Source organism: Engraulis encrasicolus, chromosome 6, assembly GCF_034702125.1.
Source record: "Engraulis encrasicolus isolate BLACKSEA-1 chromosome 6, IST_EnEncr_1.0, whole genome shotgun sequence".
Taxonomy (NCBI): domain Eukaryota; kingdom Metazoa; phylum Chordata; class Actinopteri; order Clupeiformes; family Engraulidae; genus Engraulis; species Engraulis encrasicolus.
The window spans coordinates 45,219,464-45,244,032 of NC_085862.1; the positions used below are offsets into that span (position 1 = coordinate 45,219,464).

Genomic DNA, 24,569 nt, shown 5'->3' on the forward strand with positions numbered 1-24,569 from the left:
AAGTCACGAGCAGCACCCAGATCATACGACGTGACGAGACGTGACGCAGCATAGGCCATTGTTCAATCTAATTAACTTTGGATGTAGGCTGTCGCTGACGTCACCGCCTTTTCACCATCCTGATTAAGGAAAGAAGTAAAAAAATCATTCAAGGATGTGGCGGTGAAGAGGTGCCATTTCTCTCTGGCTGATCTAATTTCCCAGCTCGCTTTCAAGGCAGGGAGAAGGAGAGGGCAGGGTCACCATTGGATGCCCAGGTTTTGGAGATGGAGGGGCGGGAGTTGCAATTTGCAGCCTGGTAAAGTAGCCACTTGTTCCACACTTCAATACACACCGAGAGGGTCTGCTTGTGCTGTATTGAAAAAGGTTTTATTCCTCCTAAAGATTAAAACTTTTGGATTACAGGAGGAGAGGGATCACTGGCGAGTGCCCTGGTTTTTGAGATAGGGATTGGAGATTTGTTGCCTGCACCTCGTTCCATACTGTGGGTCTGCCTACTGTGGGCAGTGGGTCTGCCAACACTATATTGACAAACCTTTGATTAAATTTGAAGCTACTGGATCCTGTCTCCACCCAATCACTAACATTGGTCTTGATAGACACAATTAGCCAGGATGTAATCATCATGGGCAACAGTTTAAATTTAGCACACTGCTGATGTCAAGTCAAGTCAAGTCAAGTAGGTTTTATTGTCAATTTCTTTACATGCACTGGTCATACAAAGAATTTGAAATTACATTTCTTGCTTTCCCATACAGACATAGACTAATCTAGGTAAGGACATAGACAGTATAGACATAGACAGTACTTGTACATGGACTTAAGACAGTATGGACATAGACAGTGCTCATACAGACATTTAAAGTGCAAGACTGGACAACAGAAGACTTGTAGAGGACATACATTAAGAGGTATTTTTGTGCTTTTGTGCTTTTCCTAAAAAAGTCCTTTATAGCGTTCTGACATGGTAATAGTAGCATTTTGAAGAAAAATAAATATTAAAAAGGTCTGTCAAGTACACCAGCAGCAGTGTGTGTGTGTGTGTGTGTGTGTGTGTGTGTATGTGTGTGTATGTGTTTAGTGCAGGTAGAAGGTGCGGTGTGCATCTGTGTGTGTGTTCGTGTGTGTTTGTGTGTGTGTGTGTGTGTGTGTGTGTGTGTGTGTGTGTGTGTGGTGTGTGTGTGTGTGTGTGTGTGTGTGTGTGTGTGTGTGTGTGTGTGTGTGTGTGTGTTGTGTGTGTGTGTGTGTGTGTGTTTGTGTGTGTGTGTCAGTGTGTGTCAGTGTGTGTATGTTTGGGTTTAGTGCAGAAAGTGCAGTGTGCTTGTGTGTGTGTCTGTGTGTGTGTGTGTGTGTGTGTGTGTGTGTGTGTGTGTGTGTGTGTGTGTGTGTGTGTGTGTGTGTGTGTGGAACAGTGTATTCACACACAGGATATACTCATTCCCAGAATGTTAGGATTAGGTTTGGTGGAGATTGCAGGAGAGTGTACTTGTGACACACGGGCCCGAAACGAGTGAGATGGAATACACAAATCAAAGGAGGACAGAAAATATAAAGGGGTCATGGAAAGGAGGAAAGGAGGTGTGTGTGTGTGTGTGTGTGTGTGTGTGTGTGTGTGTGTGTGTGTGTGTGTGTGTGTGTGTGTGTGTGTGTGTGTGTGTGTGTGTGTGTGTGTGTGTGTGTGTGTGTGCATGTTTTGAGTTAGTGCAGGTTGATAGTTCAGTCACAAGTATAGTAGTGCAGGTGGAATGTTCAGTCGCAGATATGGTGGTGGGGGATGACGGGGGGGGGGGGTTTGTCAGTGGCCTTGCTGGCTAGAGGCTGACAGTGAGGGAGAGTGGGGTTGAGTGTTCAGCATCTTGATCGCCTTGGTGCATTGTGCTGCTGTGTGCTGCTTGCCAGCCTGGGGGTACGGGAACGGAGGCGCCTGTACCTCTTTCCAGAGGGCAGGAGGCTGAACAGTTTGTGTGCAGGGTGGCTTGTGTCTTTGATGATCATCAGTGCTTTCCGGGTGAGGCGTGTGGTGTAAATGTCCTGCAGGGAGGGGAGTGGTACTCCAATGATCTTCTTCGCTGTGTTCACAACACGCTGGAGTGTCTTCCTGTTTTTCTCCGTGCAGCTTCCTCCCCACACTGTGATGCAGTTGGACACGACGCTCTCTATGGTTCCTCTGTAGAATGTTGTCATGATGGAGGGTGTAGCACTTGCCTTCTTTAGTTTGCGCAGGAAGTANAGACGCTGATGGGCCTTCTTCGCGAGTGATGTAGTGTTGGTGGTCCAAGAGAGGTCGTCGCTGATGTGCACTCCAAGGAACTTGGTGCTGCTGCTCACTCTCTCCACAGCATCGCCGTCGATGGTCAGTGGTGGCAGTTGTTTTTGGACCCTTTGGAAGTTGACAACAATCTCCTTGGTCTTGTTGACATTCAGCAGGAGGTTGATGTCACCTCTCCAAAACAATCTCTCTGTTTTCTGATTGGTTGCTCATGAAAAGCATGGGAATGGAGACATGGCCAGAACTTTGATCACTATGTTTACATGACGCTTTAAATTCCGAATTAATAATTCCGAATTAAATGGTTCTGTCGAATTTACTTTGATCTTTCATTCAATTCCGAATTGTGAGGTGTTTACATGGCGTTTTCAAAGCGGATTTAACCTTTATTCAGAATTAAAGTGAGCTAATTCTGAATTAAATGTCTCGTGTAAAAGTAGCCAATATGTCATTGAATGAATAAGGGCTAGTTTCATCAAGCTAAGTACTGGATATTTTTAGTTGGTTAAGATAAGTGAGCTGAAATGTACAGTCGAGTGTGTTGACTGCGGTGCTGGTGCAGGTGCTGAGGAGTAGTGACGCTCTGCTGCTCTAATTTGGGATCTTGTAGCAGGAAATAGAGGGCATCTCCACTGCAAACAGGAAGCAAAAATAAACGTGATCCATATGCGTATTATGCAATCAGACTGTTTTTGAACATTGCCTGACTAAAGCTGTCCTTACTGACAGTGACCACCTCAGATGTCATGGTTACCTAAAATCTTGCAGCTTTTGCCCTTTTAGTTAAGCTGTACAGGAACTGTTTACCAACAAGTTTTAAACATTGATGCTCCACAAAGAAAAAAACACCAGAAATATACTATCCAACCTCACTGTCCAGCACAACACGGCACAAGGTGCATTATACTACAGTACATCCAACCTCATTGTCAAGCACAACATGAGACACGGTGCATACAATGTACTGTGAGCTAGCTCAGGAGTTATTGGGAGCTTGACCCATGCTCTTTGCCCTCATTATGGACTGCTATTTGTGGGCAGAGAACGAGACCTGCAAACCTAATCAAAGACCAGAGAGTGGGGGCAGAGAGGTGTGTGAGTGCAGTGTGTGTGTATATGTGTGGGGAAGTGAGTGTAGAGGACAGACAGGTGTGTGTGTGTGTGTGTGTGTGTGTGTGTGTGTGTGTGTGTGTGTGTGTGTGTGTGTGTGTGTGTGTGTGTGTGTGTGTGTGTGTGTGCGTGTGCGTGTGCGTGTGCGTGTGCGTGTGTCTGAGTGGTGCTGCACTGTATGAAAGGACGATGGGATTGACAGAGGGGTGTGTGAGAGGAGTCAACAGCCTTCCTTGTCATTGAGGAAAGGCCGTCAGCCAGGTTCCTGCCTTGTTAAAATGAGCCATTTCTCTGTCTGTCTGGATCTCTGCTTGCTATAAGTAACACTACCTGTGGCTATTTATTTGAGCCAGTAATGAGCCCGACCAGAGCTGTCTTCCCATCTGTCTTCAGCTCCAGTCCTTTGAGTCCTTCATATAGCCACACAAGAACAGAACTCCACACCTTCATACCTCCTTCAGCCTCCATCACACAAGGTCTTCCTGCTGTGTCTCTTTACGTCCCTTCGGTGACTACACCTTCTGCAACCTCTCACACCCTGCCTTCCTCACCCGTCTATCTATTTTTCCTTTGAGTCCTTGATATAGAAACACAGACGACCAGAACTCCACACTTCTTTCGAAGACCGTCACTAGGTCTACCTTTCACTCTTCACCTTCTTTTCTGTCCTTGATATAGCCACAGATCGCCCGACCTCCACACCTCCATGACTTCTTAACCCCTGCCCTGTCTTTTTTTATCCTCCTTTTATCCTCCGTCACCCCTTTCTATCTCCCATGTTTGTCCTTTAAATAGCCACAGAAGACCACCTGACCTTCAGCCATCTCTCACACCAGGGATGTGTGATCTTCCCTGTTTCTTTTTTTTTCTCCCATCCATGTCCCTGACACAGTCACAGATGACCTCTAGCCAAGCCTTCAGACTGCCGGCTTGCCTTTCTCCTCTGACACCAGGCGTCCATTATCTGCCATCTTGCCTTAGATAGCCACAAAGGACCACCAGACCCTCTTCATCATGTCCTGTTACATCAGGCGTTCTTCACCCGTTCTTTATCTACTCTTTATCTGAAACTAGTCACGGATAACAATGAGACCTTCCCAATCTCCCTTCTCCTCTGACAGTAGGTTTCCTTCCCGCTCATCACCTTCTTTATCAGCCACCCTGTCCTTGATAGCAAAATAGGACCACCTAACCTACTGGACATCCTGACCTCCCTCATTGTCTTCATATTGAGCATTTACAGTAAATGATAATCCAGTGATAATCCAACACTTAGAGAGTAAGACCAGGTAGAAGAGTGTTAAATTCAACTCTCTGAGGTATTACATGTAACACACTTAAGAAAATCGACAGTGGTAAATCTTGGTTTTCATGTTTTTTTTAGCATGGTTCAGCACGTTTTTTTGTAGTTTTTTTTTTAAACTATGGTTCAATCACGGTTTGACTATGGTTTAACAATAAAATCATGGTTTTACTCTGAAAATTAACCATGGTTTTACCATGGTTAATAATTATTCGTTAAATTACATTTAGCATCTGCTTTTTTTTATCCAACACACATATTGAAATACCATGAAAACCATATCCATGATCCATGGTTAGTCAGGAACGACAGTTTTCATGGTTAATCCAAAAAAACATAGATAAGCATAGTAATACTATGGTTGGTTCAGAGTACTTAGAGTAACCATGACATACCAAGGTAAAACCATAGTTACTACAGTAAAACCATGGTTGGTTTTCGTAAGGGCAGACAAACCCTGGCAACCCCATTTCGAAGTCCAGAGTATCAGAGGAAACAAAGCTGGCATTGAATGAACTCCCATTATCGTATCTCCACATCACATTACATCACATTACATGCCACTTTCAGAGCAAGCCAACCCCATAACCGCACCACAAAGCCATGGGATGGGACCTGCCTTCCTACTAGTCAGGCCGGGAGCATTACAAATATCGTTTCTGAGCTCCAGAAAAATCGGGAACTCCTCCCATTTTGTTGATAAGCAAACACCAAGTAGCAAACCAAGGGAGGCCGGACAACCATGCAGTTTGGGAAATGTTAATTGTTATGCTCTTGGTCAGACCAGGTCTGGAAGAGATTTGAAAGTCAATGATAATCAGGCTACAGTACCTTCCTACTGTATGGCTTCTGTGTCTTACGTAACGTGTTCTCCTGTTTTATTTTAAGCCCTTCTTCTTCTAGAGCAGGAGTCTCCAGTGTGTGTGGGGGGGGGGGGGGGCAGGTTGGAAGGGGCTCATTTGTCTTCTAACTGGGCTGAGGTGTCATTCAGGCCCCCCCCACCCTGTGCCCCTCTGTAAGGGAAAACATGCATCATGCCTCGTGCTGTGTCTTTCCTAAGGCATAGTTGGCTAGGCCTATTGTCAATGACGACAAACGAACTTCGTCGTTGGTCAATTTGAGAATTACAAAGTCACAATGCCCACGGCAGATCACAACTACAGAAGGAATAGTTCCTATAGGCATTATTATAACAAGGAATACATGTAAAATGAATCCATGCACCATAGCCCACAGTTCTGACATCCAATATGTTTGGTTGGTAGTGAGGGGAGAGGGCAGACCTTTTCCATTATGGGGAAGTGGGACTCAAGGAAATTGTGTCTGTGTTGTCGTGCATACACATATCCCACACAAGAGACATCAGTGCCTTCAAGAGCAGCAGAAAGTAAAACCCCATTTTAGCTTTGTGACAACACACCACACAATGAAATTGCCTTCATGCCTCACCTGGTACAAAGGGGGCAGACCAATAGACAACCCAGGGGAGAAGTGCAGGGCACCATGCTCAGGTCATGGAAGGACGATTGGGTGTTGTTTTTGCTTTTCCATACCCACCCACCAAGCAGTGTCATTAATCGAATAGGTAGCCCTCTGGCTACAAGTCCAACTTTCTAACCATTAGAATGCCCACTGGACGCCTCAAATATGAGGAGAGGTTCAGGATAGTAGGGACTCATTTGTCTTGTGAGTTGAAGGGCTATTCCATTTCCCTTCCTTTCTGTCTGTGAGAAGATCAGAGGTGGAAGGACTATCAGATGATGAGGTTAAAATCATATACGTAGGAGCGGGAAAGGATCTGCACACTGCTTGCAAAAGACTTCATTTATTAGGAGCAACGTTTTGATCATTTCTTCAGGCATCTTGATCTATGATCGAAACGTTGCTTCTAATAAATTAAGTCTTTTGCAAGCAGTGTGCAGATCCTTTCCCGCTCCTACATGTGACAGTTTTTTGATTTGGCACCTGCTGATGCTTTTTGCTGGATGTGCGCACTTTCCACTACACTCTAAAATCATATACGTGTCACACAGACTTTGTGGTCATCAGAGGTGTCATTCTCGTCTTTAAAAACAACAAACCTGCCAGGTCTTTTATCCAACCATTTTGTGAACCAGAAGATTCTACCTAGCACACAAATCAGCTGACAGGTAAATGAGCTAAAAAGTGAATGCAGCAAATGTGTTAGGATACATTCACAGAATAAAATGTATGGTTCTTTGAGACCTCTGATAGACAGTATGGATGTCAGGGGGCGCTGTGGCGCAGCACGCTAAAGGGTGGTTTATGCCTCGAGATCAGCGTCCCTGCGTCGTGATGCAGTGAGCCGCGCAGTTAACGGAGTGAAGCCCCCCCCCATCACGCAGGTACTCTGGGGCACCTCCCCAAAATTGTGTCTCGACGCAGGGAGCGACGGCGTGAAATGCGAAAATAGGTCTCTGATTGGTCCTCTCGACCAGCCTGCTCTGTCCTCGAGTCGAGAACAAGCTACTTCCTTGTTCTAACCTTCGTCGGTCTACGGACTGTGAGCTCTTCATTAAATAAGTTGCCCGTGCTTTGTCGTTTGATTTATTTACACGAACCAAAGACAACACGTGTGCTTTCAAGTTACCACGCTGAAGTTATTTGGACAGTTGAACAGTGGTTCCGAGGACGAGGAAACATTCCGCTTCGTCCTCGACAAATGAGCCACTTCTTTGTTCCAAACTACCACGGTGGCTGCCAGTGCGATCAAACATGCACGTGATATAAAGATGTAATGTTTCATTTTCATTGTCGTCGAGTCTGTGAAGCGAAAAAAACAACCGACACGTTTAGGTTACTCTTTGTATTGAAGGCAGTTTGAGCCTGGAATGACATCGCGCAGACCGTGCTTCAAAACAGGGCATAAACCAAAATTAACTGCATCATGGCTGCGACAAGCTCACTCTATGGCACAAGTAGGAAGCATAACCCGTCCTTAAGCCCCCATTTGTGCTTGCATGCCCACGGGGACCCCGGTTCGAGTCCGGCCAGGGTCATTTTCCGGGCCCTGCCCCATCTCATTCTCCCAATCGCTTCTTGTCTACTCTCATACTGTCCTGTAATAACAAAGGCCAAAAAGCCCCCAAAAATGCTTAGAAAAAAACAAGACAGTGTGCATGTCACAGTGACCTCCAAGCCTGCAAACACAGGTGTGAGAAGCAGTTTTACCCATCAGTGGGCCTACAGGTTGGAAGTGGAATTGTCTGCCATGGAGAAATACAGAGAGACCCCCTTCCCGCTTCAACAACACTATGCTTCAGAGGCCACTTCAATAAGGTGTGGCACGCTGCCTGGAATGCAGGCCGAGCCGGCCTGCAGACATCCCCCCTCTGTGTGTCTGTCTTCTGTGTTTCCGCCGCCATTGTGGAGTCATACTCTAATCAAGAGCCAAGACCTAAGACATGATCCAGCAGCCTCAGACATGACAAACACTGAGCGCCTTTGTTGAATTTGGATCGTGGCTGGCGCTGGGCCTTCGGGCTTGGGTTGGATAAAGGAAAGGTACGTGTGTGTGTGTGTGTGTGTGTGTGTGTGTGTGTGTGTGTGTGTGTGTGTGTGTGTGTGTGTGTGTGTGTGTGTGTGTGTGTGTGTGTGTGTGTGTGTGTGTGCGTTTGTGTGTATGTGTGTGTGCGTGTACGTGTGTGTGTGTGTGTGTGTGTGTGTGTGTGTGTGTGTGTGTGTGTGTGTGTGTGTGTGTGTGTGTGTGTGTGTGTGTGTGTGTGTGTGTGTGTGTGATATGGGGGTGAGGAGAGGAAGAGACTGAAGAGATGTTGGCTGAGGAGCAAGGCAGCAGAATTTTGGGTTCTTCTAAAAATGATTTTAAACACAGTTAAAACTGTCTTGTTGTTGGGGAAATTAATACAGTTATTATTTCAAGAATTCTCGCCAAGAAAAAAAGGCTTACCCCATTGGCAGATATTTTTTGCTTAAAATGCATGGTTTTAAGCTCGTTTTGAGGAAGTTACCCTTACCCCTTAGCGCAAAATTAGCCTCTGTTATAACCTAATTGTCAATTGAAAATTATAATGATCAAATCTTAATTGGTTACTTCAGACTCTGCATTGTGATAGCAATGTTATGATGTAGTTGAGTGTTTTCAGCAAAGAGTGAATAGGCCTGTCGACAGGCCCATCTGCAGAAAGAGGCTACGAAGCCCACATTTTGCAGTGTAAAGAGAAAGCTGATCCATCTGCAAGCACACTGAGCGGAGAGCCCTGCCCTGCACCCTTGCTTAATTGTGGTTTAAAGGGGCACAAATGGGTCTCAACATTAAGACCTTAACATTAATTGAACTTCAAATATGTATCTTATTTCTCTAAGTAGACAAGGTAAGCAACTAAGCTTCACTGATCCCACATTATCTGTGTTATTATTATATGAGCAAGTGCAAGAGCAAGATTATCCTCGCAGTATCTTTATATGAGGTTATTGCATAGGCAAGAGGAAATAGATCATCTGGGGTAAACAACCACATTTATCATGGGCTAAGCACTGGGGTCATGGTGACATTGTGATGAGTTGCTGTACAGTATATACAGTACAGTAAGCCACCAGAGACACTGAGCTGTGTGCGCCTACAGCACTGGGCAATTCCGCAGCAAAACCTTGTTGAACGTTCACACGGAGCCAAGGCAGAGTTATAGCAAAGCTTCTCTCCGTTCACTGAATTTGCTGTGACAGTCCTACATGATAATATGAAACAATGATACAGAAAAATCCTTCTCTTGGCAGATTTAACCCAGATTTCAAACCAATTTGTACTTTTTGACCAGTTATATATAGTATAACTCAATTTTGTGTTTTTACATATTGTCCTTAGCATTATTTTTTGTTGAGCACAAGTAACTGCCTCGGTGTATGAAAAGAGCATCAGAATCAGACCTGACTTGTCGTGGGCACACCATTGCCTCAGAGATTCTTTAAGTATATAGAGATATGCCAATGTAATAGGTTGCTATGGGCACCTAACATGACCAGGTTCCGGTCTGCCTAAAGGGGCGTGTCAAAATACTCCTAGCATTGAATAGAACAGTCCTTAGGTCTGCCTAGGTCTGCCTAAAGGGGGATTTCCCCCCCCCCTCCCCCTTGCATAATATAGAACCCGGAACCATATAATAGAACCCGGAAACAATGGACCAATGGAACCTCTCTCTCTCTCTACTCTCTCTGGTGCAGTGATTCCCAACCTGGGGCTCGGGACCCTTTAGGGGGTTGCAGAGGTACTGCAGGGGTTGTCGCAGATTGTTTGCATAAAACCTATATACTATGCTTACATGCTTTTTTAACCTTTCCATACAGCAACAATAATCACTTCAATTGTTAAAAAATTACCTTTCCTGTGATTAACATTAAAGAGGTATGCCACTATTTTGGGGCTTAATACAGTTAAAATCGTTGGCCAGGGTTTATAAAGTGAAAGTCAATGCATCCATATACCATTGCTACATGCTACACGGATCCATTGACTTTCACTAGCTTAGCGACATACTCCCTCTTTTAACTTGTCTTAAAGCAAGACAACGCTTAACATGAAAAATAAGACACTTTACCACCTTTATAAACCCTGGCCAACGATTTCAACTGTATTAAGCCCCAAAATAGTGGCATACCCCTTTAAAGTTAACAAAACTATTACTTGTATTTGGAAAATGGGAGGTGGGGGTGTCACAGAAATATTCCTAAATCCAAGAGGGGGTCCCAGCAGAAAAAGAACTACTGGCCTAGTGAGGGACTGGGTTACACTAACACATTGCAGAGAGATACGTACCATACATAGTTGGGAGAGGCTTGCCAAATAAACCAACTTGTTGCCAAGGGCCTCAATGAATTTTGAATGGCCGCATGAAAGTAGCCAGCCTCAGCGCAAACATATAAATCCTGAAACATTTATATGCTGGCACGTATGAGTGGAAAATCACTGGAACACACACAATATACTAGGTTAGGCACCATGGTGACTGACTTCAATGAGGGACTGGCATGCTAATGTCTCAAACAAAAACAAAAACAAATCTTGATGGAGCTTGACTCTCTCTATGCTCTGCCAGACAGTGTCAGGTGGCAAAACAAAATTGATCTGTATGCCTTCATGGTTTGAGGGCATGTGAAATGAGATAGACTCTGGTACTGTACACTCGGCTGAAATAAATAAAAAAAACATTAAAAAGTCACACCAGGATTCACATGGTTAAAAATCTTGTCCTCGATACGTTCAGAAGGCAAAGAAAAGGGAGAACAATTTTCTCAGATTGAAGGAGGTTAGACTGTCTGTGTATTCAACCTGATGGCTGCTGCACTGACCAGAGAACTAAAATAAAACACAGCTATCAGGGGACAGCAGATCGCTCTCTCCCTCTTTCTCCCCTCCAAATCACTCGCTTCCTCATTCACTCGTTCTCTCAACCATCTCCCTCTCTCTCCCTGTTATAGTCATCTTTGCAGGTCTTTTGCAGTGAATCGCTCTCTCTCTCTCTCTCTAGTCAAGGTGACCCATTTAATGTGGTGCCACACAGAAGCCCTTCTTTTTTTCTCTCGTTTTCTCGTCCCAGTTTCTACTCATTTTGCTGAGGAGAAAAAAAAGAGGAGAAAAAAAGAAGGCAAAAATGAGCATGTTGAGTCCAAAACGTGGGCAGGCAGAATAATTTTTCATCATTAGACGGAGTTCCAACAGCATAGAGTCAACAGCCGAAGGACATCACAACATCATGCCATAGAGCTTGAAAGTCCCGCCCCCTAGTTCCGCATTTCACGGGACCATAGCTGACCATCTAACAACATGGTAGCGAGTAAATATCTTCTGATTGCAGCCATCATATGCGCTGGGCTTCAAATATGCTGTTTAAGAGGCTAGATATAGATTATTCATGCAGAAGTATCAATATTTTGTCCCGAGGCAGTCTGCATGAAAAATTTTAAGAAACACATCCTTCTAAAAAGTTTGGGGGTTCGTACGAAAAATTTAACACAAATATCCTAAACAACTCGAAGGGGATCGAAATATCATTTTAATACCGCCATTGGATTACATGCTACGATTTTCGGCTACAATCGCTGTTGAGGTCCCATGAAATCGGGGGAAGTGACGTCACTTTCAAGCTCTCTTATTCCCACACTACAGACATCATCACATCATCATCAAAGACATCAATGCAGTGGCGTAAAGTATACCCCCGCAAACTCCGCGATCAGGGGGGCCCATACGAGGCGGGGGGCCCACGTGGGCCCTTGACTTGAAGGAACGGGGGGCCCATTCGGGGGCCCATTCTTGGCAGCTTGCAGGGGGGCCTGAAGTACTTGCGTTACACCAATGCATCAACGTCTATTTAAAACTCAAGGTTTGCTTTGGGAATGTTGTTATGTCAGGAGGGGCGGGCCGGGCGAGACAGGAAGGTAGGACAGACAGCATTTGTCAGCGTTCGTCCTGAAATGCGTTCACTTTATAAGTCACTCAAAGGCGGAGTTGAAACTCCCAGGGTGTCCATGCACAGCTTTGTTTGCACCTAGCTGGGAGGGACTGGCCTGGTTTGTCAGCAAGACAGTGAGTGATGGAGTGGCCACCTCTGTCTGACAAAAAACCTGGACATTTCGACCACCCAACCCATCCAAACAACCTTATTTTGCACACAATGGTACGCTGGCACCAATAAAATCCAGGACTATCAAGTGAAAGTGGGACAGGTGCCAACACTAGGGATTGATGGGTAGCGTGTTAACAGGAGCTGCAAGACAGCACCACATGTCCAACGGCCTTGAGAAATGTTTCCTCTCTTCCACCATGACACTTCACTTCAACTTCTGATGTGAGAAACAAGGAGAACTGAAAAATGTACCTTCATGGAAGAGACAAAACATCTCACAATTGCAGAATAAATTACCAAGCTACTTTATTTTTTCACTGCATGAAACTTCACAGGGATGTTTAGCCCCTTAAGACACGGCATTATAAATGAGCTGTTACCAGAATGTCAATGACCAAGTCGTAATGTATTACTAAAGGCCCAGTACACTGGCATAGTAGTGTAGTACTATAGTAGTTAACTTTCAATGTCTATTACAGCATGCCACAGGAGGTACGGTGTGCATTAACCTCTTACCGCAGAGCCCATTATGTCCTATTTTGGAGAGGTTTTTGAGACCATGACTTTAGGATGCTACAGCTTTTGAATAACATTATCCACATTGAACTTTGAGGGTTTATTTTGAAGCAGATACTTGGGAGAAGACATCCAGCCAACTCCAGCTTTTTATGAACATCACTAAATCTACATTTCAGATCATTATATATATAAAAAAAACATCCGAAAATATGAAAATCGCCTAATTTTTGTTTAGTTTTCAGTGTGTACCTGGATGGTTATTTGAGATGCAGAGTAAAATAGTACATTTCCTCAATGCACATGTTGTCAGCAAGTAAAATCCAGAATTTGAAGTAGATCTGTAAAGTTACAGAGGAGTTACATAGCAAATACCACAGGTACTAATGGGCGTCTCCAAAAATATATATAAGTTATCCATATGTCCTATTTTGGAGAGGTTTTCAGACCATGACTTTAGGATGCAATAGCTTTTGTTTTACATGGTCCACATTGACCATTGAGGGTTTATTTTGAAGCAGACACTTGGGAGAACACATCCAGCCAACTCCAGCTTTTTATTAACTTCATTAAATCTACATTTCAGATCATTACATACTACAAAAACATCCGAAAATGTGAAAATCGCCTGTTTTTTTTGTTTGTTTTCAGTGTGTACATTGATGGTTATTTGGTATGCACAGTGAAATACTACATTTCCTCTATGTCCATGTTTGAGCAAGTGGGATCCAGAATTTGAAGTAGATATGTGAAATTACAGAGGACTTACATAGCCATTTCCACAGGTACTAATAGGCGTCTCCAAAAAACATATAAGCTATCCATATGTCCTATTTTGGAGAGGTGTTTAGACCATGAGTTTAGGATGTAATAGCTTTTGTTTTACATGCTCCACATTGACAATTGAGAGTTTAAATTGAAGCAGACACATGGGGCAAGACATCCAACCAACTCCAGCTTTTTATTAACTTCATTAAATCTACATTTCAGATCATTATATACAACAAAAATGTGAAAATCACCTTTTTTTTTAGATTTCAGATTACAGTAAAACACCACAGTTCCTCATTGCACATGTTTTCAGCATGTAAAATCCAACACTTGAAGGGCTTTCACTTTCACTTTCAGATTATTAAAATGACATAGATGGTACATAACAATGTCCACAGTACTAATAGGCATCAAAGCACAACAATATTACAATTGGGTTTTTGTACCATTATTTCAAATAAACCAATAGTAGGACCTATCATCCCTCATAAACCTGCTTCAGTCTTTGAGGAGGAGTATAAACATATTATAAAACAGTCCATACCAGAGCCCCGTTAGCCAGAACGATTGCAAAATTGAAACAAGCAATGTGCTGTTACCACCTCCTACGACGTATAGCCATTCGAGCTGTCAGCCAAGACAAACAGCTTGAACCCCCACTTTGTTGGCTTGTCCTTGCTGTACATCTTCATCCCGATCCGGGACTTGGTGCCTACCATCCTCTCATCCACTGAGAGGTTCTGGAGCGGGTGGAAGTAAGCCTGCACGCCGGTCAGGAGGTCATCATGCAGCGGCCTGAGGCGGCAGAGGCCATCGTGCCCAGGCTGGCCCTTCAGCTGATCATTTGCTGCATCAACAGCCGGGTCACTCATGTGAAGGGTTGAGAAGATTACCTCGTATCTGTACCCTGGCATGACGGATGCAGGGAAGGGAAAACTGTGAAGGCGGTCCTTCCTCCATCCGTCCCGCATCTCTGGCCAACTTCATCAATCCTTGTAGATGACCAATCCGATGAAGCGGTACATCTCCTCCGGCTCTATGTCGACCCACTTCCTTTTTCGTCCTTGTGCAGCCCTTTTTGCAGCATGGAGTTTGGTATGCCTGCACAGGGTCCTAACCACGTCCTTGCTGAAAAACAATAAGAACAGGTCAAGCGGCCGGTAGTCTACCTGAGGGTCCAGCTGTGGTCCTGGAGGGCGCCTGGGTCGAAATGGCAACGGTGGAGGCTCCACGTCTTCACTCGTTGCATCACGCCAGAAGTCGGAGTCCTGCGGCGGTGGACCCAGGGATGCACGCTTCGCAGGACGGCTTGGCGTTGAGGCAGGGGCTTGTGAGGTGCGTTTACCACTCGTTAGCACCACGGCTTGGTGGAGGAGGGCATGGAGTTGGAGCAGAGGCTTTTGAGGGGCGCTTACCACGACTAACTGGAGGAGGGCATGGAGTTGGAGCAGGGTGGAGATCACGGCGCCTGCCACTCATGCGCACACTGCTGGCAGCTGGAGGAGTTGGAGAGGCAGCTGGAGGAGTTGGAGAGGCAGCTGGAGAGTTGGAGAGGCAGCTGGGTGTGGGGCAGTTGAAGTCCCTTCCAAAGGGTCATCAGATGTGTTCCCATCATCCGAGTCAGATGTCTCCTCACTGTATGAACAAGAGGATACACAACATTAATTATACTTTTATTTAGATGTAACAGTTTTTTTTTAAATTACATTTTCATTTACATTACATTTTCAAAAAATTACATTTCATTTACCACTACATTACAGTGTATCCTGCAGTGAAACAAAGACAGACTGAAGAATAAATCATATATTGACAGTATGAATTGCCATAACATATTGTAGTAAAGCAGGCTGCAGGACATGGGAGTGCACTGACAATGAATGTGACAGTTCATGCTTTTTTTTTTTTTTTTTTGCCTCACTGCTAATTGCATGTCAGCTGAATAAGTTGCCATTATCCATTTAGTTTGGCTACACAACAAAATGCAAGTTATAGTATATTTATCATTACATTACAGTTAATCATATAGTTGCAGACATAAGCACTTTAGAATAAACTTACAAAGTAATGATAAACAGCATTGCCATTCAATACTGTAAATGGTAAAAGACATGGGAAACACTGACAGTGAACGCATTTTTCTTTCTGACTGCATGATTTGTGTATGTATTCATGTATGGAATCAATTAAATGTAATAAAATGTATTCTCACTATACTGCTGTCTAATATTCCTGTCAGTGTTTATATCTGGTGCGTTTGCAGGCGTCTGTACTGCTGGCACAATTACCACATGGGGACAATAAAGTTCTAAACTTTCATTCAGCAGCAGAATTATCACTTTCATTATGCAGTGACACAATTATGCCTTCCACGATACAGTGACAAAATGATCACTTACAAATCGAGGACGACATCTATGCCATCCTCAAACGCCTGAAGCGCTGAGTCGGTGCTGTCAGCTTCGGACACCGCATCATCCTCTGTCTCATTCCCGCCGTCATCAAAAAAGTTGAGCGTGGATTTCGGCCAAAGTATAGCGCTTCCTACCGCGTCCATCCATGATGTCTTCACAACACTCGGACTCACAGAAAGCACAGACGACTCACACTCACAGGCAACACACACTTTTAGGGAGTACAAACCCGAAATTGCTGACGAGAAATGCTGCTCTACGATGCGTAAAGCAAGCAGAGTAGGCGGCAACTCCAATGTTGTTGTGACAACCAAAACCATGCGGCAGATACGCATGCCGTCAAAAACGGTGAGGGATTCACCAATCGGGATGAATGACCAACCTACATTGTCAGAAGAAAGCATACTATTGGCTGGATTAGATGTCACTCAAGTTTGGGTGAGCGTTTGTGACCTCTCAGCCTATCTTGTCAACTACCAAAATAAAGGTTCACTACGAGACGCGTACAAGAATGCTGTGCTTAGGTGAAACAGACGTCTGCCTCTCCGTACACGTTGCTCCACGCCAAAAAATAGCTCTGGAATATTACAGGGGACATCGTCAGCTTTTGATTCATGTGTAACAATAGATGACAACTTGAAGAAATGTGGTGAAAACATGTCAGAGAAGATGATGCAGCAAAGTGGATGTACACAAGGCACCATTCTTAGCGTCACATCGATCAAGCAAATAAACATCGTTTTGGACTATGGAAGCATACTGGATGGCTTATTGGCACAGTTTGAAGGTTGGTGACTTTATTTGTACCGTTTGTGTGTGGTAAAAATACATTTAAATGTGTCAACAGAGATCGTTTTTAACACTTAGCAACTTCCTATTCAAATGACTGGGAAATGCTAAGCTAGGTTCTTGCTAACAACTAAAGCCTGTTCTTGCTAACAACTGCATCAAAGTTGCCCAAATTTGATGGGCACCGAGTTGAAACTATACTAATAACGGGTAGTTGGTCAGTTTGGCTGGAAATTGGTCATAATAGAATATAACAACATGCGTCCTGTTGCAACTTGGTTTTTTTAAAACTGGGACCGTCGACGGGCCCGGAAGTGGGCGTGACAGGTTAAGAGGTTAAGGGGCTACTCCACCATTTTACTTAGTAAGCTTCACTCTTGGTATAGTTCATTAGTGACATTACCAACCTGCACTGCACAGATTACCTGGAGATTCATACATGGTATTTGGTGGGATTGAAGCTTCTAAAACCAGGTTACCGATCTCATTACTCTGGTAGGATAAAAACATTCAAGGGAATCTTTGCTGAATTCCTATCATTCTATGTGTTCACCTTTCACAATCTCAGTTCTTTGTTTTAGTTAGTGGAATTGTCAGATTTCCAATGTCTTGGTAAAGAATACCTGTAATTCCATCATAATAGTGAAGTAAAGGGAATGTTATACAGGCATGACGGAGTGCAGGCGACTTAGAGCCACAAAAAAAGCTTGAGTCCTGGAGAGAGAGAAAGAGTGAGTCACATGGATGTATTTTTTTCAGTTGGTGGCCAAGCAACGATGGGAATACAGATCAGCACCCTTCATCAAGGATTCATAACCTGCGCTCTGCGTTGCCACTTGGCTGCTCTGACAGACATATAATGTGTGTCGCACCACAAACGTGCCGAACGTACGAACGAACGATGGCCCACGTGTGTCATTTGTGCAGCTTTGTGCGACCGCACCGCTGGACTCTGTGCCCACACATAATTCTCTGATTTATATGCTGCTAAGACATAGCGGGCCCTTCACAAGTTTGACGGCCACTTGTCTGAAATGATGGGAGAATGGCTAAGTGGAGATGACAGCGTAGTGACAGTGACCTTGTCTTAGGGGATATTTTTTTCTTAGAGAACATGCAGGTCTGACAGCGAAAGGGCACGTTGGTCGAGACAGCAGGCTCCCTACTAAGAGCAATTTTAGTCCTCATATGATTGCTGTCCTCTCTCTGTGTCGCTTGCTCTCTCTCTCCCTGACATGTTCTCTCTCTCTTTTTCTCTTTCTCTGTCTTTCTCTCTCTCTCTCTCTCTCTCTCTCTCTCTCTCTCTCTCTCTCTCTCTCTCTCTGTCTTTCTCTCTCTCTCTTTCATCCTGCCACTTCATTCTTTGCTCTGTGGTCATCTCCTTCTCTCTCCATCTTTATTTCTTTGTCCCTCCACCCCCCCCTCCTCTCTCTCTCTTCATTCAGTAGGATCCTTAGGGTGCCTCATGGCGGCTGCTCTTCATCACACTCCATTGCGAGCCTCTTGATTTCCACTGGGTCTTCTCTGCTCCTCTCATCCATTCCCTTTCTCCCCTCCTCCCCTCTTCTCTCTATAACGACTAGAACAAACACTTTGGCTGAGCAAATGTTTAAACTTTACTCTGGGCTTTTGTTGGTGACTTCTTTGTTGAAAAAATAAAATAAAATAAACAATCAGAAAATGACAAACGCTCAAAATAGCCAGTCCTATTCTTCAAACCTTGACCTTAATTGTCACTTAACTGACAGGCCACGCATGCACACACACACACACACACACACACACACACACACACACACACACACACACACACACACACACACACACACACACACACACACACACACACACACACACACACACACACACACACACACACACACACACACACACACGCACACATGCACACACCAAACAGGGGGCATGACACAGAGGGAAATGAAGAGAGGGAAACGTTCTAGCTAGGAGGCAACGCTGTCTTGCAAGGAAGGGTAATACAGTATGGTCTTGGTCTGTTCATCATGGTTGATACTGATATTTCGTGATTCACTGTATGCTAGCTAATGGCTAACATACTGTAAGTCATATTTTTTTTTACTATTTCATCTAATGACATACCAGGGAACCAACATATACATGGTATGAAAAATGATGCAAGTATGACGTACAAAAAGGACTGTATAATGGGCTGGTCCAGGGAAAAATAGCAAACTGCACAGGTTGTCCGGTAAGAACAAAAATGTATAATCCCAATGAAAGGACACACACACACACTGCAAAAAACGAAAATCTGTACAAGTGTAATATACTTGAATTCAGCATTTTGGTCTCATTAGACTTGTTTTTGAATGTATTTTCTTGGTAAGACTGACTATTGTTAAGATGAATTGACTTGTTTCAAGAAAATTCATCTTTTTTATCCTACCTAGATAATAAAACTGGTTCTGAGCAGCTTTTTTCTTAAAATAGAACACATACTGACAGAGTCGCATTAACAATTAGACTGTGAGTACATTTTTACTTGTTTCAAGACAATAAGACAATCCAAATGAACCTGTTTTAAGAACTGGCTCGATCTCACTAAGATATTCTAGCTAATCAACTGTGATTGCATAAAAATGAATAGGGCCAATGAGATTTCCATTCAAGATTCATAGCTTTGACATTTCTGTTGTCTGTGCAGCATTTGGCATAGCAATTTCATGATTGTAAATCTGTATCCCATCTCAATGTGTCAAACACTTGAAATTCACCGCAAAATATACTGTAGATGAATCACTAAAATATATTAAAAAAAAATAGGGAGTCCCATATCTGTGATTATTGTCTTTCCTAATTGTTACCAAGAAACATCCATTTCAGAGATGATATTCAAAAAATCTAATCTTTGAACTGACATATGCCTCTGACGCCTTGATACCGCTGATGTGTGGCCCAATTCTTTTTCATGAGCAAATATACTGTTTGTTTGATGGGTAGGCTACTTTCGTCAATTTTGCTATGATTGTATTTATTTTATTTTTTTAAGATTGTTTTTGGTCTTTTTTACAACTTTATTGATGACAGGACAGTTTGAGAGGTGGACAGGAGGCGAATGGGTAGAAAGATGGGAAGGGGTCGGCAAATGACCCGGACCGGGAATCGAACCCGGGTTGGCCACACGGCAGACGAGTGCCCTACCAGTTGCCCACGGCAGGGCCATTTTGCTTTGATTTACAAGACATTTGCAGACATTTTATAGGCCTAATTTAATTTAGAAATTTAGAATAAAAAAATAATGCTTTGACTCTAACCTCATGCACACGTGTCTCATCAAAGTACCCAGGGTGAATGTAAATGTTGCATATAATGTTGTTTAGGGGGCACGTTGTTGTTCAGGATGCTGCTTTTTAAAGATGCTGCTCTGTCTCAGTTTTTGTAAAGTTTCCGTCATCAGAGCAAAAAAGGTTGTGAGTTATTTCACTTAATTCTATGATAAGATGTATAGCATGGTCCTTGCTGCTGATAAAAAGTGAATATCTTCAGAAATATCAGCATCTGTCAAGACGACATTTTTAGTTTGTTATCTATCATTAGATTCCATCGTTACTCTAATTGGACATGTCTTGTATAGGCCTATTAATATGCAAACCTAGGCCTATAGCCTACCTGAAGTTATAACATCTAGATCAATATGATTTGACAAAATAAAGTGCTTCAATGCACGTTTTATTTCCTTTTGCACAACTGCAACAGCAAGGGCAACAGGTTTTTTTGTGTTCATTTAAGGCACACTCAAAAATGTTTCTGGGTCCTGGTAAATATTAAGAAATATGTATACAAACAATTTAAAGGGACACTGTGTGAGATTTTTAGTTGTTTATTTCCAGAATTCATGCTGCCCATTCACTAAAGTTACCTTTTTCATGAATACTTACCACCAGCATCAAATTCTAAGTATTCAATATGACTGGGAAAATTGCACTTTTCATACATGAAAAGGGGGATCTTCTCCATAGTCCGCCATTTTGAATTTCCAAAAATAGCCATTTTTAGCTGCAAAAATGACTTTACTTGGACCATACTAGAAAATATTTGTTTATTACTTAGTAAACTTTCATGTAAAGATCAAATTTGGCAATAGGCAGCCCAGTTTCAATGAGCAGCATAGTTGCAGTACCTTTTTTGACCATTTCCTGCACAGTGTCCCTTTAAGGAATATTGAAATCATATAAACACCATTTGAACTGTCCGCGTATTATTTTTTAAACAAATAATCTAAACAAATAATGTAGGCCTATGCACTTGAAAAAAGCTCATAATATTAACTGACATGCACATCACACTCCAGAACAGTAGGTGGCAGTAAGAAATGAATCGCCTATTGTCGAAACACATTTTCATTGACAGTATTTATCTTCTTCCTGCTGGCACCAAGTTGTTACCTTATTGTTACAGAAATATTTTACATAAATCAAAACTATATATGTGAAATTCATGCTGTAATTCAGGTGGGATAACAAACAAAAACAAAAAAAATCACCAAAGGGTAAAACCGGAAATGGAATTACGTCACTTCCTGTTCGTCAGTTGGTCTCCTGCTTTGAAATTGAGGCAATCGTTTTCAGCCGGGTAAGTTTCACAATCCGTTTCAATCCTTGTCATCTTTGGCAATATGCTTGTATTAAGACACTATTACAGTCATTTGTGAAGTATACTACGCTATTGTGATGTTTTTGGCGCTTTTGTCTGTATGGAAAGTTAACTGATACGAATATTGTTAGATCATGCTGTGTGATCTGACAAGCTGTTTGTCTTGCATTCAAATATCCACTCTTAAACATTAGCTTATCTTGTGCAACATCTTTAGGAGTAAAAAAATAAATAACCTTAAGGTTTATCGAGTCTGAAGTGTAATTTACCAGCACAATTATTTCAAACATAATTTAACACCTGCTGCTGTTTAGCTTAGCAGCTAGCTAATGCTCTCTAGCTTGCTATTGCCCTGTAATGCCCCACATGTTACTCAAAATATGTATTATATTTTTTGTAATGGGCGTCACTATTGGCCAGTCCTGAATATCACCTTTGAAAAGCCATGTTTGCCGATATTATGAGAAAAGGTTCATCTCTGTTTTTCAACTTCACAGATAGTTACCCCCTGTGCTAGTGGAAGATGTGACTTTGAAGACAGTCATTGTAAAAGGTAGGATTTCTGTCCATGTTCAATTGTTTTACACTTTACCCTCTGCTTGAACACTTTACTTACACCAAAGCAAAATGAGGATAAAAATATTTTTTAGCCAATTAGCTGTCATTTTCATGTTGGCATGGTGTCAACAGTTATTTTGTATTGTATGAAATATGGATATGGTGGAAAATATTTTAATTCACTTTAATTTCACCCTGTCTTAAGTGGCTGTAGTCACTTTATTTACCAATATTCTTAAATGGTGACAATATTCCCCAGTCTAAAAAGTGGTGACGATGTATTTGATATGGCAGATTATATTTGGTTGAGGCTACTCTACTCTCCTTGACCCCTGGTCTCAATTTAGGTTTTACAAGAAGTCAGTCAATGCCATTGTGATGTTAGCCCTCATCTTATCTTGTAATTTCTGTAACATCAACTCCAGCAGTCTAATTATGTGTTTTGTCATAGGTGCAAAAGGCTTGTCTAAGATAAGCTGGCAGTCTACACCGCATGGCCTGCGTTGCTGACATTAAGTGAAGTAAGTGTGGTGGTACATTATATCATAACAGATAGTATTTAAGTGTTGTTGTATGTCTGTCCTGTAGGATGTCTTTGTGGCTTGACCACAGGTGTTGCCCCACCTGCAGGCCCAGAGATAGAAAGACATAGTGACAAGTCACAGGACAGACAGGAAGCACAACACAACTGGGCCTGACAACCATGTAATTTTCTTGTAATGTGTCTTTGACAGGTTAATGCAGAGTTCCTGTGCCTGACAGATACTTGAGGAAGCATCTTGGAGGTTGTCAAGGAGAAGGGAGGCGTTGCCAGAAGGAAGGTAGGATAACTCATGGCTCCAGCAGCTAATGGAAACATTGTGTTTGAGTTGCAAACAATCTAATGAAGTTGGGTATTAGGTATTAGAAGGTCAGACATTAGGTGTGGGAGATGCATGGCCCACCTCTAGGTTCACTGACTCTGAATTTTGAACAGTTCTGATTATGGTGTTCAGAAACGATCTGCACCCCAATAAAGAGAGCATGCGATAAATGGCACCTGCATATCACTGACAAGCACACTATTAAATGCCCCCTATTAGTGGCCATGGTTGTCATTCACTAGATATCAGCATTTTTACATTTAGTGCCATTAAATCTACATAAAAAGTGTGTGCACAGTGTTAAGCTTTCTGCATTTTCTTTTTCCACCATCAGGACTGGAGTGGCGAAGTGATCCAAAGGCAGACTGCACATCTACGTATATGGTTTGCAAGGAACATCCCGTGCCAGAGACTGTGATACAAGGCATGGAGCTGTACAGTGAACTCGGAGCATCTCTTGTGCATGTGTGATGCTGTTTGGACTCGGTTACCGGTATATACCCTCAATCTCAACTCTGTGGATTTGGATTTACAATTTTAAGTATCCAGATGAACTGAAATATATGTTCTGGTGAATTTGGAAAATATGCCCAAAAGGTCCAATCACTATAAACTACAGTAAATATGTTGGACACTGGCAATCTCAGGTTCTAAGCCATTGTATAAAAGGACAATCCATCGCATTTCTATTAATACTTTTGTGTGCTGTTCTCTGATCTGAGTTGATGATTTTTTTGTCCTTTTTTGTCTTTTGTCAGCATGGCATTGAGTATCATTGAGGGGCTTTTTTTCTAAACATTGGCTATGCAGATTAAAAGATGAGCACTATAAGGAAAGGCGTAATAACGTCTCAGTAGCACTTCATGGACACATTGATATCATAATTAAAAACATTTCTCTCTCCCTCTCCTCCCCCACTTTGAGAAAGAATCAAAGAGTCAAAAGTGCTCCTGCGGGCAGTTGGTTAATTCTAAAATGTCCATTCACAAATAACATCTTTTTCATGAATGTCTAAGTAAATAAGTGAGTAAATAGACACATACTGTTCTGATGAGAGTATGCTTTTCGGCCAAAGATATCTGACTGCATATCTGACCCAAGGGATTATGACATTACTTAGAATTTGATGGTGGTTGTAAGCATTCATGAAAAAGATGACATTTCTGAACAGGCCACATTAATTAATGTGTTACAGTACACTGATAATTTCAGGTTTTCTGTTTAATTTCTGTTTAATCATACGATTATATTGTCAAGATTTTGGTGTTTTATTATCGTTTGACTGCATGTTTGTCCAGCTGATGAAATATTAATAAAAGAAATGTTTTGAAGTTCTTGTCAAGTATATTTTTCTCATACACCTAAACAAGATATTAATTCTACATGAGAAAATAAGTATTCTAGCTAAGAAAATCAGACTAGTTTTGAGACTTTAAATGAGCTGGAAACAAGTAAATTTGCCTTGTTTTAAGCGTCTTGTATGCTTGTTTTGAGCAATAATTTCTTGGAGGACATCTAATTCTAAGCAATAATGACTAATAAAGGAGAAGAAATTGCTTAAAATAAGAGCAAAAATCTTAACAAGCAACAGAAAAATAAGATTTTTATACTTGTTTCAAGTGTTTTTCTATACCTACCGCTTAGATTTTATTTTCTTGTTTTAAGAATTCTTACCAAGTCCAATTTGCTCGCTGCACTGGCAGATTATTTTGCTCAAAATAAGCAATTTTTCACCTAAAACAC

At 42.5% G+C, this 24,569-nt stretch overlaps 1 protein-coding gene and 1 long non-coding RNA gene across 3 annotated transcripts in view; one reads left to right on the plus strand and one right to left on the minus strand.

Annotated features, from left to right (window-relative positions):
* Positions 1-24,569, minus strand: part of LOC134451355 (cyclin-dependent kinase-like 5) — a 147,609-nt gene that overhangs the window by 55,701 nt on the left and 67,339 nt on the right. The gene's annotated exons all lie outside the window — the stretch shown is intronic.
* LOC134450418 (uncharacterized) lies at positions 21,906-24,157 on the plus strand. Its single transcript, XR_010035085.1, has 4 exons — positions 21,906-21,958; positions 22,415-22,484; positions 22,698-22,784; positions 23,161-24,157. It is a non-coding gene; the product is annotated as an uncharacterized LOC134450418 (long non-coding RNA).